General features: G+C 50.6%; 2 protein-coding genes across 4 annotated transcripts in view; one reads left to right on the top strand and one right to left on the bottom strand.

Annotated features, from left to right (window-relative positions):
• The window catches only part of Rab3gap1 (RAB3 GTPase activating protein subunit 1), a 258,809-nt gene that overhangs the window by 39,813 nt on the left and 206,950 nt on the right, over positions 1-12,046 (bottom strand). The window lies entirely within an intron of this gene.
• Positions 4,221-12,046, top strand: part of LOC144155771 (uncharacterized) — a 58,292-nt gene continuing 50,466 nt past the window's right edge. The window contains exon 1 of the mRNA XM_077687419.1: positions 4,221-4,376. The gene's annotated coding sequence lies outside the window, so the exon portion shown is untranslated. The remainder of the gene's footprint in view (positions 4,377-12,046) is intronic.

The following is a 12,046-nucleotide window of genomic DNA, read 5'->3' as shown; positions in this document are numbered from 1 at the left end:
CCGATCGCACTGAGGGTTGGCCTGCCGACATATATGCATGAGGGTGTCCAGTGGTAGGGTGGGCTCACGACCATAAAGGAGGTAGAACGGCGAATACCCCGCCGTATCATGCCGCGACGAATTATAGGCAAACGTCACGTACGGCAGCGAGACGTCCCAGTCGCGGTGATCCGCGGAAACATAGCAGGAAAGCATATCGGTCAAGGTACGATTTAAGCGTTCGGTAAGTTCGTTAGTCTGGGGATGGTATGCTGTATTTATCTTATGTTTAGAAGAACAGGATCGGAGAATGTCGTCAACGACTTGTGAGAGAAAGCAACGGCCACGGTCGGTGAGCAACTGACGTGGAGCCCCATGCTGGAGAATGACGTCGTGAAGAAGGAAATGTGCCACATCAGTAGCACAGCTAGTCGGCAAAGCACGCGTGATGGCGTAGCGTGTGGCGTAATCCGTGGCGACAGCAATCCACTTGTTTCCCGATGTCGACTGGGGAAAAGGGCCAAGCAAGTCCAGGCCAACCCGGAAAAAAGGTTCCACCGGGATGTCGAGTGGCTGCAGTGTTCCCGCAGGAAGCGATGTTGGTGTCTTGCGGTGCTGACACTGATCGCAAGAACTGACGTAGCGGCGGACGGAACGGTACAGGCCGGACCAGAAAAAACGCTGGCGTACGCGTTCATACGTGCGGGAAATGCCGAGGTGACCAGCAGTAGGCATGCCGTGAAGCTGCTGGAGGACAGTGGAGCGCAAATGCGCAGGGACAGCGAGCAAAAGTGCCGGCCCGTCAGGACGGGTATTGCGGCGATACAAAATGTTATCGCGTAGCACAAACATTCCCGTCGACGCGTCAGGTGAGGCAGAGTTAATGTTGTCGATGATCGATCGTAATGCTGGGTCCCGGCGCTGTTCTTCCGGAATGTGGAGGCGTCCAGATATAGCAAATATATATATATATATATATATATATATATATATATATATATATATATATATATATATATATATATATATATATATATATATATATATATATATATATATATATATATATATATATACTCGGACTACTCGGGGTGAAGGGGACCTTCTTTTTAACCCCGGGCCGTGACTCGAGAAAGAAGGTCCCCTTCACCCCGAGTAGTCCGAGTGGCGCTGGCTAACACCCCCAAGTGCAGGAAACAAAAAATACCTTAACATAAATACCCGAGAAAGTGGTGGGGAAACAGCCCCTCCGATAGTGTAGTGGTTATCGCACTAGACCGGTATTCTGGAGGTCGTGGGTTCGGATCCCGCCCGGCGGGCATTTTTTCACCACTTTCTTTCTCACTCAAAAAATTCCTCATCTGTTTCTATGACCCACCACAACCTCCCGTTTTGCTTTCCGAGGTTTTCTTAACTGCCAACCCTTATTTTCTGTCTTATTTCACCGAGCCCCTCATTTCCCATTTCTGATTCGCTATAGTGCCGTGACTCGAGTGTCTACGACATGTCGAGAGTGGTCGACCAGCGTTGAACCCTCTTAAGCTCCCTTTGGCACCAAGACTGCCAGAACAGAGGCCCTCGCTAAGCATGTAGCGAATCAGAAAATGGGAAATGAGGGGCTCCGTGAAATAAGACAGAAAATAAGGGTTGGCAGTCAAGAAAACCTCGGAAAGCAAAGGGGAGGTTGTGGTGGGTCATAGAAAGAGATGAAGAATTTTTTTAGTCGAAAAGAAAGTGGTGAAAAAATGCACGCCGGGTGGGATCCGAACCCAGGACCTCCAGAATACCGGTCTGGTGCGATGACCACTACGCTACCGGCGGGGCTGTTTCCCAGCACTTTCTCGGGTATTTATGTTAAGGTATTTTTTTTGTTTCCTGCACTTGGGGGTGGTAGCCAGCGCCACTCGGACTCCGTGAAATATATATATATATATATATATATATATATATATATATATATATATATATATATATATATATATATATACACAATAGAGAGAGAGATATGAGCGAGAGAGAATAATGAGGAAAAAGGGGAGCCTCGTTCACAGGAACCTGAAAGTACAAGTAAAAATTACGTGGACACCAAGAACTCTTTATGACGCAGGGAATGCGAAATCATTAGAGCCTAATTGTCGCACGGATATGCCGGTTCTGTGGGCGACGCCATAGAACCCCGGATCTGCGGTGACTGGTGCAGCGCTGGGCGAGGCAGTATAGAGAGTGCGAAGCTCGGAGCGGCCCATGCTGAAATTACATTTCCTCTCAGCATCACCGTCATGCTTTTCTCTCTCGCCATTTCCTTCTCTCCGTTACTATAAACGAGAGTTTTGGCCAACCGCCCTTGTTGGGGCTTAACGTAAGGCAGCTCCAACGTTAAGAATGACGACGTGCCAAACGTCATACTCATCGTACGTCAAGCAGCGGGTACCGGCTAACGGGGCGAAAGCTCAAGCGCCAGTCCTGCACATACCCGCGTTCGTTAGCGTTCGCACTATTCGAGCGCCATCTGTCGGGGATGTGCTGCCCGATCATAGGTTTCAGTGGGGGCCGCATGATGGCTCTACTGTTGCACTCTAAGCAAATAAAAACTCAGAGGAAACGTACTCTTAATGCTCCTTGTGTAATTAGCATGCTCAAATTGCCCATGTCTCTAACCCACGTTTTTTTTGGCCACAACGCATCCGCTAGGTCCACCTTTAGTCGTGCAAAGAGGCAAAAATGAAATGGCTTCTTTGTACACTCGAACATCAACTGCAGTATATGCAAAAGGACAGATACCACAGAGCATTGTTTTATTGATTATGGATGCAGGGTCTTTTTTTCGTGGGGGGTTTCGCGAGGTACACTGATAATACGTTAACCCTGGCACCATTAAACAAGCAGCGTTCCCTACGACCTCTTCTCTCCGACTAGCATTCATAGTCTCTAAAGAACAGGATGACAGACCGTCACGCTGAGTGCGCTCAACGGAACGCCTATTTCAAGGACAGATTGTCTAAGTGCGCATAACATATGAGCATTCAAGCGATGCACTTGACCTGTAAGTAAATTCTTGACTTTTGATGTGACATTCTGACTTATATAGCAGCTCCGGTTTGTGTTGCACTAAGTCTGCATTGCTGTCGGCTGCGTTCGATGGCATCTGCTACCACGCAATGAGGAATGAGCCTCGTGGAGTTGGGGATGCTCTCCTCACATTCCGGATGACCTGAGTTTGATTCCCATTAATATACGAATGTACCCAACTTTCTTTCCAACTAAATTACTCTACTTATATTCTTCTTTCGTCGTCGGTAATTCTGCGTGCCAACGTCCGCTTTTCGATGACCGTGATTTTGCATTAAAACCGGTTCACTTTATCAGGAGTATTGTTTCGTTTACATAGAGCTTAAGTACTTATTTCTTGTTCGCTGTAAGGTGCAGCTCATTCGCCTCTGCTATGCGCTCCGTTTCTTGTCCGTGGTCGATTATAATAAACTCCGTTCGGTGGCTTGTTTCTCCCACGGCCCGGCCCCCTCCCTATCCGCACAGCATTCCGCAAACCTAAGAGCTCTGTGCGACGGCCGCTAATGCTACCGCATCTACAGCCGCCATTACTGAAAAGTGCGGCTAGCGTTTCCCTCCCCTCTCCGTGGGCAGGAAATGGTCAGCAAATAAAAGGCGAGCTTACTCGCGACGTACAAAGGCGTCGGGAAATGGGCCATATACGCGCATTGACGGACTTGAATAGAGACACGCACCCGTGCTTTCCATAAATACGCTGTCAATCCCCGCTCAACAGCAACCATCGAAATGGGGGGAAACGTACAGGCCAAATATCCCATACGCGGTGAATGTCATAAACGTTATATAGTTCCTAAAATAGGGCGACAAGCGGCCCAGCGAAAAGGCCCGCCGCGGCGTAACCACCGAACACCCCGGACGCTTACATAAGCGCGGCTCCAGTTTTCCGCAGTGGAACCGCGGACTGCAAATTGACGTCCGATCCTCAAGTATAGCGCGCTATTCTCGATACCGCCGCCGCGGGTAAGGCACGCCGGGGAAACCGTTTAGTGCGTGCAAACGATGCAGGAAGGGCAGCGGGAGTCGCGCACGCAGAGCCGGAGAAAGGCGGGCCCAGGCTTATTTCGGAAACGGGACCGGCCGGCCGCTGATGGCGGCGTAACAATCGACGTCAGCCGGTGGAGGGGCTGCGGCGAGTAGCGGCGCGGCCGGAGGGGAGAAAGGGCGCGCAACAGGTTCCCGCTCGGAGGAGCCCACCGCCGCTCCAGATGAGCGAAGGTGGCCGCACACTCCGGAGACACACGCCGGCTCGCGCCTTCGCGTCGACGTCGTTGTTGCACCGCCGCACGGGGAGGAATACGCGCGCACCCAACATGACGGCACCAGGCCATGTGAGTAGACGCCCGTGTTGCGCGCACGCACGACCGAACGCACTCAAGACCTGAGACAGCAGTGGCTGGCTCAGCTGCTGAGTGAGCCTCGCGGCGGCCAAGCGACGCTGCTTCATAGACAGTTTTCGTTCGAATAGGGGAAAAAAAAAAAGAAGACAGTACAGTATGCCCTTCAGGCCAGGGGTTATTATTCGAGTTAAGTATCTTCAACGTACTCGCCTTCCCTTTTCTTTTTATTTGCAAATGCGACAATGGCAAAGCTGCAGCACACGAAACTGCCCAATTACAAAAAAATGCAAGTGGGGGGCAGACCCGTCCGTTAACTGAAGACCCATTTGTCCGCTGAACAGTATCCAGAATTGTTTCACGCCGGTTCGGATAGCATGAATACCTAGTGAGAAAGCGAACGAGATGAAATTGACCGTGGACACTAACTACTGCGGCGCTTTCCCACACATGGCGCATGATATGCGAAACCAGTCCACCCTTTGGGCGTTTTTACACAGACCGCCAATCATTGTCAACTGCCTATCTCGGAAAGAAAATACGGCATGTGCGATGAATTACTTGACTAAATCGACACGAAGATAGCGGAAGCCAATCGGGCTTTTCTTCTTAACGCCCAAACCAGAAATGCCCCGTCCGATACTCGACCTCACGACAGAACAGACGTCGCAGCCACTGAGACCCTGCTATCGTACACGCGGGTTTCTGTCCTTTATTCTCAATCAAGGTTTTTACATACGGAAAAAACGAATACGTAATGAGACGCGTTTTGCCGAAAAGATATGAGGGGCGGGTTCCTAACCACCCCCCCCCCCCTCCAGCAAAAAAAAAAAAAAAACACTTGTTCGATTACGCACATTTTTTAGCCAGATATCAGTGCTTTCTGGACTCAATTTTTTTCGATCTGTTCCACAATTCCGACCATTTTCCGGTTCCCCGCCAAATCGTAAACATCCGGCGGTTACTCTACAGAAGTGGCCGTTTCTTAAGGCACAAATGCGAACCGCAGACGCTTTCTTCACCTTTCGGACGGACGCTTTCTTCAGCAATGTTCACAAATGTTCCAAAAGGTCTCCGGGCAGCGCTCCTGTCCGGAAGGCGTCGAGATGCGGTGCAGTTTGAGGAATACAGAATTAACTGACGATTGATTGTATACGCTTAACACGCCGACGCAACGCAGGCGATGAGGTGCGCCGTAGTGGAGGGCTCCGGATTAATTTTGACCACCTGGGGATATTTATCGTGCGCCAAAATCTCGTGCACACGGGCGTTTTCGCTTTTCGCCTCCATCAGAAAAGCGGCCGCCGCGGCCGGGAATCGAACCCGCGACCTCGTGCAGGAATACAGAATTGGCCAAACGCTTCGTTGCTGGGTGCTTGCTCGGAGAGCAATAATTCCGACGAATATATATGTGCACTGCGCGCCTAGCTCTGCACGCATGCCCGCGAGCTCTTCTGCGGCCTCCCTCGGCCCGTAGCGGCTTTAGTGCTCCCCGCTGAGAACAGCGTGCCAGGCCAATTCGGCGAAACGAAGCATGACGCACCCTGTGTCCCGAGGCGATTCCCGGCTATATCCGCATAACAATCGGCGCTCGCCGATCGTATCGCAAGTTCCGACAGACTCTCGACTCGTTTCGAGATGAGCGCGAGTAAGCGCTCACAAGGCGTTCGAAAGGGAAGAGGAGGGACAGCGGCAAATACCCCGCTATGCTTCGTGCTTCTCCTGCGTCCTCCTCACCCTTTTTTAACATCTTTTCGCGCTTTGTTTCACAGCCAGTATATAGATAAAGAAAGAAACACTACCTTTTCCGGGTGTTTGGCTATTCAGAACTGGAAGCATCGGTGCGGTAATTCCAAGTAAATAAAAAAGGGTACTTAATATTCTGGATTATCATGATTAAAATCGTAATTAGCAGTCATGGCGGCTTGTAATATAGTGGAAGGCTACACGGGCTAATTAATACCACCTACAGTATCTCCAACGTGTGCGCTGAAATCCAGTACACTACACATGCTGAAGCAAACTACACACACTCGCCGGTGTGCACCCCGAAAAGGTCCACGTCTATAGCGGATTCAAAGCTCTGTGGATAAGAATTATGATATACTCCAGCGCTAGAGCGAATTTACCGCGTTCATCGTTAGCGGTGGTGCAGATTTTCTTCCCTTCTTCGTTTGGACATCAGAATCGAAAACAACTGCAAAAAGAAAAAAAAAAAGAACCCACCGAGTTCGTTGTGGGTCCAGTTGTAAGCTGAGAAATTGTGTTTTTTTACAAAAGTGAAGCAAACGTAGACATGTACACCCGGGGACAAAAGTTTCCAGAGCGCGATTTGAACAATCAAAGAAAATTTCACTGCTGGCTAAGCTCCTGTTACCATGATACCCCGAAGCGTGACGCTTCGGGGTATTAGCCCAGGGAGCAGAAAAATTAACGTTGAAAGTCGAAATGGCGCCGTGCAAACTTTGGCCCCGGGTGTACCTCTAGGCTACCGAGCTCGCAGCAGGGTTTATAGCCACTGAAAAAAAAAAAAAAAAACTGTGCGAAAAAAATCAGCTCTTTGCGTCAACGAAGTTCGATCGTATGCGTCCCTATGTATGAACACCTAGCAGCTCTTTGCGAACAAACGCAGTTCAGTATCTTTGTAATTAAAGAAATGACCGGCGGGCTTCAGGCGCAGACACTGCCCCTGGAGACGGAGCTTTAAGAAAATAAAACGTCTAAACGGTTACAAAAATTCGCCATAACTGAAGCCGAAGCGATCAGGCGGCCACTATCTGCAGTAACCGAGTGGGCGTCCATTGTAGCGACCGAGATTCAATGGCAGCCTCGTTGCCGGCGCGCGCATTAGCAGCAATAGAGATAATTAGGCGATGGATTAACGCCGATGGGCGACAGCGCGGCCATTAGCTAACGGCCGCGAACAGGTTCGTCGCGCGCCCGCCGTGCGGCTCGTATACGAGGTGTTGATTTAGAGCACCTGCAGGGGGTCACCGACCGCGTTTGGCAGTGGTTCGCCACAGCCCTGGCACCCTGACGGGCGACGGCTATACCCGACCACGTTGACTTTGCTGCACGATTCAGCTGTTGTTGCAAATTTAAGTTTGAAATTATTTGGAAAGACTTAGAGAAAAACAAATCAAAGCCCCTTCCGTAAGAGAAGGATGGTTAAAACGCGAAGCTTTCTCCCACGCAACCTGAGTCAAAGCAGTCAAGTCGAAGTCCAAAATACACACTGCTTCGAGAGTGAGAGAGAATAAACTTTAATTAATCCAGAAACTGCTTGAGAGAGGCGTCCTCATTCCAGGATGCCTTGAACTCGGGCCGCGTCGACAGCCCTTTCGATCAGGCGCAGCTGATCTTCGAGGCCGGAGCTGGCCAAGGCTCGCTCCCAAAGCTCTGTGGAAAGGTGGATGTTAGGGGGGTGTCGGAAGCGCGCAATCGGATAGACGTCGGCTTCATAACTCGAGGCACCCATGTTCGATTCCGACCACGGGACGCGTTTTTTTTTTTTTTACTTGAGGCCCTTGATGTTCCTTTGTGAAAAACCCACTGCGTAAAGTTGGCTATCCGGCAGTGCGCCTTGGTGTGACGATTTACGGCTCAAGTGAGGAATAGAAATCTTCGCTTTAAAAATACTCCATGCATGTGGAGCGCTGTATAGCCGAAACGTCGTTTATGGCGAAGCAGTGAGACAATGGACAGGTTTTGGCGCATAAATAAGGCCTTCATAGTGCAACAAATAAGTCACTGTAGTCGGAGTACATGCAATAATCTTTGAGACGCGTGCGGTTCAGAACCGCAGAGGTTTCTCGCTAAACCTGACGGCGCAAGTCCAAAAATCAAAGCCAGTACGTCTAGCCTGCTTAGTGGGAAACATTACGGTCACAGGAAGAGAGTTAGTCTTTTCTGCATCACGCTCCATAAACCGCCCCCCCCCCCCCCCTCCCCCGGGGTACTCCTCCGTTGGAAATTCTTCTTGAACATTATGTTCGCTATTCTCTTCAAGTGACACTTGTTTCTATGCGTTATTCTCAATTTTCTGTCACTATGTCATTGTAACGGCACCCTGGGGTCGGCGCCGTCAACCATACTCATCCTCGCACAAAACTAATGAAAAAAAACAAACAAACAGAAACCCCACTGGCATGTCCCAGATTTGCTATAAACCCGTAAGCGTTCCCAATGTTACTATTACTTTTTATTAGCGTGCCATAAAAGCTGAACTAACGAATAACAGCGCTGCAAGAAACCTTCCATCCTCTCGCCAAGAAAAAAAAAGTGTGCAGTCGATAGCTTGCCAGAACATTGTCGCTTAAAATAATTTACTCGGAATTGGCGATATGGGTAGCCAAAACAAAGCAATAAATGTGTTGGAATAGATGCAGAAATGCCGGGTCATTGTGAAATTTATAACCAAGAACTCTGAATCAACCAAAACCAACCAATGCCAATTTAATGTGCACGGAAATATAGGAACGAGGGTGTTCCTACTGCTTCCTGATTCCGTGGTTCAGATTTACCACAATGCCCTCGATTGGTGAATACACGCAGCCAAACCCTGAAATTTCGGAAAATGACGATGTCAAGCGCGCGACTTGGCTCAAAAGCTCGGTCTGCGCTGTGGTACCACGCAAATGTAAGCACGCAGTGCTCAGTGCCACGGTGCAGATCACATTTTTGAGGGAAATGGTATGCCTTTTGGCGTCATTCGCCGAATCAGCTCGGGTGGCGGCCTGCATTGGTCAATCGAGTGCATTGTGGTGAAACGGAACCACGGGATCGCCCTAGAGCATCAATGTGTAGGCAGAGCGGGGGCTAAACTCGATACACATCTCATGCCTAGCGGCGGACCATGCACACAAATACTTGTTGAAGTCGAATCTATAATATCGGAAAGCCAGGGAGATGCGCGTGCGACCACTTTTGTAGCAGCCGCCGAGAAGGCGAATTCTGCAAAACTTGTGCGCAGAACAGTGGACAGGCATCGAGCTGTCAGACTGCTCGGAGGCACAGGGGCAAGCCGCGCGCATTGACATCTGCGCGAATGGCTCGCTGGATATCCTTGGCGGCGGGCCTCGATGATTTCGTCCCTCACCGCGCAGTGCGCCGTCGTCCAGTACAGTGGCCAGCCCCCTCGCCGGCTGAAAGGAAAGGCGCGCAGCCTTGAACGCGCCGCCATGCAGCCGGAGAATGCCAACGCACGCGAGGCTGGTCCAACTCTCTTCTCATCAAGCAAAGCAGGCATGCGCGTGAAAAACAGCGCCGCGCGGCCAACGGGCTCGATAGCATCGGAAGGCCCCTTGTACGCACTGACCACTCGGCAGCGGCCGGCGACAGCCCGAGTGGATAGCACGCGACCCTGATAGCCGGCCTGCCAAAAGATTTTTAAATCTGAGGCGACTTCGCTTGGCTGCTGCGCCCGCAACGCTACACGCGTACACAGCTAGGCCGTGTTCTTTTATTAAAGGCTAAGACTGCATCAGAGCGAAGGGGACCTACGTGACCAGGCTTCGATCTTTACGCAGCGCACACGGGATGACCGACTGGTAAAAACAAAATGTAAATCAATGTGCTTGTTACACAAAAGTTTGAGCGCGGTTTTTTACGCGTTCTCACGTCGTAGATGCGTTTCCCACAATTGTTAGATGACGTTGCCCTACAACTTCGAGCAGATTACTACGACTTTTATATATGCATAGATAGAACAATGATATAATAACAAAAACTGGACGCAATTCGACGCAAAAGCCGTGCAATAAAAAAATGAGAAGTGATGTTTAGGTCCCTGTGCCACTACAATCCCAACGTATGCACTACTGAATTACGTTGGAACTATAGTCACTGTTACCGTGCGACGTCCAGACGAGGTGGACAATACAGTTGGCGCGGTTTACGAGTATACAATGAACAAGCCGAACGCGGCCTAATGGGTGAAGGCATGGATAAGGACAATTTAGATAAATGTGTGTTCACTGTGGCTTCGGGCAACTACGCCTACTGAGGAAAAAAAAGCACTACGTCAGCATACGTTATCACAGCGCTTCCGTGCCCATCCAGTGCGACCAGCGTTTTACTCAGGAACATAGACCTGAACGGCTGTTCCCTTGTTAAGCAAAGTTTAATCATAAAACACAAAAAATGCAGACATGCATAAACAACAGGTTTAAATTATGCATTGAGCCTGTTTGCCCCCGCAGAACCTACAGCGCAAGTTAGTGGGGTCCCCAAATTTCTTATTGTGCGGTGTAAATCCCCTCTCCCCGAAGGGTTCCGACTCCTGCGGAGATGCAAAGTTGTGGCTTCGTTGCAAAGTATGCCGTCTTCTGGCTTCTTTGCATTACACGCATCACTAAGTTACTTCTCTTGCACGGCGCCAACGCCGTGCGAGAAAGCCATACACGCACCAGATATGCATAAACAACGAGTGTTGTGAGAGCGGCGAAGCACGAAACGGAAGAGATTTGAATACGACGGGCGTCAATCTTCATACTCTTCCCCTTGTGAGCTCGTTCGCCATTTTCACCAGTCGACAAGGACATCGCGGCACATATACGGGTTTAAAAACCACTCGTCCACGCAAAGAAAATGCGGCGTAATTAAACTTGTGTCCCCAATACGCAATACGAAAATGTACGCCACGCATCAATCAAACGCAAACATTTAGACGCAGCAGCAAAGATGCAATCTCCCGCGTCTTATTGAAGGACTGCAATTCAGAAGTTTCCAGTCAGTGGCTGTGACAACTGATTCGAGGCCAAATTACGGGAAACAGCGTTGAGGAAAGCGGCCCCCAGCTCCCGTTTCTGACCCACAGTGGTGGCGTGCTGGACGCAAATTATAATGCACAGGCCAGAGGTGGGGAATCATTGCGACCGCGCCACTTGTTCACTCTGGGAAGCAGCAGCAGCAGCAGCCCCCTCGGAGACGCCGCCGGCGGATACGCCCTGGGAGTCCCTACGCGCTCGCATCTGCGTGTGGCCCACATACCGCGCACGCGCAAGAAGCGCTGCTCGCGCTCTCGTCGGGGGAAGCATCGCGCGCGTTGTCTTCTCACCGCGCGGGCTTCGCAGCCGCATTCCGCCACTACCCCGACGCAGGCTTATCTCCGCCTCTTATCTGAGCGCTGAGCACGCTATGACCACGGCCCTTGCATGCTGCATTCAAATGCGAGATGTGAAAACCATGACCCACTGCGCTGCTGCGACGGGGCTAATGGCGGCGCTGCGATGCAGCGGTTTGTGCGGCATTTCTCACTTTATCCGCGTTGTCTTGCCGGTCACCGGTACCCCCATTTGGCGAGCCCAAGCGACACGGGGCCGCGAATAATCGGTCGAAAAAAGAAATGCGGGTGTTACTCCATCTTTCACGTAATTCGAAAAGACTGGCGCGAGCAAGTTATGCCAGACCGCTGCTGCAGCCTTTGAGCTGCGAAGACTGACGCTTCTCAATCCCATACCAGGCGAAGGAGCTGTACGCATGATGCAGAAGCCCACGCGGCTATACCCTAAAGATGAAGGCGGGGCAAGGCCACGCTTGAGCAGTCGCTTTCCCCAGCATTGAGATGGTTCTCTTTGTCGCCTCGTTCCACTTGCCTTCTCCTCGATCGATTTCGCTGAAGTAGCACGCGCTGTCAGATAGATTCACAACACTAACAACCCGTT

This window comes from Haemaphysalis longicornis, unplaced genomic scaffold (assembly GCF_048455015.1).
Source record: "Haemaphysalis longicornis isolate Haplotype H1 unplaced genomic scaffold, Haemaphysalis longicornis Haplotype H1 scaffold_1, whole genome shotgun sequence".
Taxonomy (NCBI): domain Eukaryota; kingdom Metazoa; phylum Arthropoda; class Arachnida; order Ixodida; family Ixodidae; genus Haemaphysalis; species Haemaphysalis longicornis.
Note: the sequence above shows the minus strand (reverse complement) of the source record. Positions and strands in the feature narration are given on the sequence as shown.